Genomic DNA, 2998 nt, shown 5'->3' on the forward strand with positions numbered 1-2998 from the left:
TGGGGGCTCCACCACTGCCCTGGGCAGCCTGTGCCAAAATACAGAGACACGGTATGCCAACTGCCTTAGAAAGTGAAATGGAAAATCCCCTGGAGGTTCCAACAGCTGCTGCTGGGAACAGCGTTAGCAACCATATTTCTAGGAACACCAGTGAGGGGGTAACTCGATGTGGGGAGACCCTGTTGGAGGAGATCTCGCTGTGGTTTATGTCATCTGTGAACACTCGCTTCTGCTCCCATTGCTTCCGCCACCTCCCAGCTGGCTCTGCACGCTGGGTCACAAAGCTGGAAGAAATGATGTTGCAGCAGCCACGAGAGGGCCCCCGGCACAAACACACGCACACCCACCCATCCCACACACGCATGTATGTGTGGGAGCTGCAGCTCTGGAGATGGTTGCCAGAGCCACGAGCTTTCCTTCTCCTCCTGGATGCACCATTTCCCCTGACTGGGGATGGTTAGTCTGCACCCAGACACCATGAAACTGGGGGGTCCCAAATCTGCGGCTCCGTTTGAAACTGGAATTTAGCCATGGTGGATGCTCTTGGCGCTCAGACTTCTCAAGGCTTCACTCGTGTCCCTGCGTGGAGTCATTTAAATCCTCAGGAGGAGGGAACGGTGTGGTCCGAAGGCAGGGAAGCAGCAGCAGCCCCTTGCTCCCTGCAGCTCCCGCATCCTCTCGTCCCTGGTGCCTCCCGCAGCCGAACCGAACTCAGCGGAGGGCGATGCAAAGGGAGTGAAATGGAGCCGGTTGTTTTCCCACCAGCAGCAGCTGTGATCACGAATTCTACCTGTTAGAAGGCTCATGGGGCCCCAGAGAGGAGCAGCCGGTAATAGCCCAAGCGCTTCATCTCAGAGGTGCAATTTGTGGCTGGCAGGAGTTAATGGGGGAAGCAAATAACTGCCAGAAAGAGGCAGGACGAGCCCTGGCACACAAGCCCCTGTGAGAAGAGGCGGCTGGTTACTCTCAAGCGCTACATCTCAGAGGGGCAATTTGTGGCTGGCAGGAGTTAATGGGGGAAGCAAATAACTGCCAGAAAGAGGCAGGACGAGCCCTGGCACACAAGCCCCTGTGAGAAGAGGCGGCTGGTTACTCTCTCCATGAACAAGCCACTTCTGTGGTGTGACAGGACCGTGCCAGCCAACTCCTGCCTCCTCCATCTCCCAGCTCCTCTGCAGTTACCCTTCCTCATTTTCAGAGTTCATTCAGATAAATGCCCCAGGTCATCGTCCTGTGGAAAACCCAAAGTCACGTAATTTCCCTGCCTTGGCCTTTTCTATTTCTCTATTTCTTGCCCCTTTTTCTTTGCAGGACTATTTTTTTCTTTAATCCCCCGTTTATTTCTTTCCTGCCGTAATTTTATCTGTTCCTTTCCTCCTTTTCTCCCTTCTCTCCCTGCCTTCCTCTTTCACACTGCCACCTGCCATCAGTAAATCATTCCTTTAGAAAGCAGCAGCCTCTCTATTTCTCTTTGAGGTTCCTTATTGCTGGCACCTCCGAGCAGGAAACTGCTCAAATTGTGTAGGAATTACAGAATGAAGGAGAGTTATTACCCCCTGCAATTTCCTGCCACCCCGGTAAATGGCAGCTTTATGAGATCGCCTGCACACGGGTCACCTTCAGAACCTTGGCGAGGTCTTGGCAACCCATGGGCTGGCCTCGCCGCTGCCTTGTGACGCTGTTCGCACCTCTGCGAATTGAACGTGGACCCGTGCTGAAGAGCAGAGGCTTTAGAGCCGGTTGGTATGAAGATGAGCTGTGACCCAGTGCAGGATGGATGGGAACATCCACATGGTCTCAGGTGATGGTGCCATCTGACCTGCCCAGCCCACCTCTGGGAGATGTTCCTCCTCCTTGTCCCACAAAACCCACCCTAGATGGGCACTGCCCTGAGCAATCTGAGCCAGCGCATCGCTGACCTGTCTTTTAATCCTCCTTCTGTCATCCTCGCCATCTTTCAGGGAATAATTTCAATTTTAATTGGACCAAAATAGTTTTGGTGAGTATTTTGGGGAGTCAGAAACTTCCTGGGTTCGTTAGCCACTAGGTGAAGTTATCATCCCACTAGTTAAAATCCAGCACAACAGGTCTATCAGCCCTGTAAACCTGGTGTCCAGGGTGGGACTAACCAGCATTTCTTGGAAAGTCTTTCATTTAGGATTTACTTTCCCTTAACTTTAACCATCTGAACATCTCAGAATCACAGAATCTCAGAATCATCTGGTTGGCAGAGACCTTTCAGATCATCAGGTCCAACCGTCCCCCAGCACTGCCAGGTGCCCCCTGCCCCCTGTCCCTCAGCAGCACCTCCACACGGCTGGGAAACCCCTCCAGGGATGGGGGCTCCACCACTGCCCTGGGCAGCCTGGGCCAATGACACATACTTTTAGGTGACTTTAACTGAGATGAATCCAGGCCTTTGTTTCTGCGCCGAAAAAGGTGGAATAGTGCGAAATAACTGCACGCCGTCCTGATTTTACCCCTCTCCTTCGTGTGCTCCTGGCAGGTTGGGGTTTGGGTGCAAGGAGGTGCCCAGCTTTCTTTCATTATCAATAAATTCACAGCTTTTTTTGCTGTCATATCAAAACATCCACCAAAGCTACACTGCGGCGCTTCGGGGAATATTCAGGGAATGTTGGCTGGACACGGAGACATCCAGCAGCGAAGAATATTATCATTTTTACAACAGCAAGTAGATAATTTCCTGTTGCTAATATGAAAAAGAACCAATAATTGATGGGCCAGGCCCGTCACTATGTGTACAAGCTTTACTGCGTGTGCCTTAAATATTCATTGGCCAAAATCCTGAGCGCTGCAAACAACTGGCGGATTAATTAACAGGCATTAATAGTTGTCTTATTCCAGTTGGATGCACTGGGGATAGCAGGTTTGTTGCTGGGGAATGGCCGGTGCGGGGAGGCATTTAAAGTTCAAAGTTGCAACATTTTCGGTGGCTTTTTATTTCTTTGAAATAGCAATAAATAATATTTATTATTAT

This window comes from Buceros rhinoceros, unplaced genomic scaffold (assembly GCF_000710305.1).
Source record: "Buceros rhinoceros silvestris isolate BGI_N320 unplaced genomic scaffold, ASM71030v1 scaffold6684, whole genome shotgun sequence".
Classification (NCBI taxonomy): Eukaryota; Metazoa; Chordata; class Aves; order Bucerotiformes; family Bucerotidae; genus Buceros; species Buceros rhinoceros.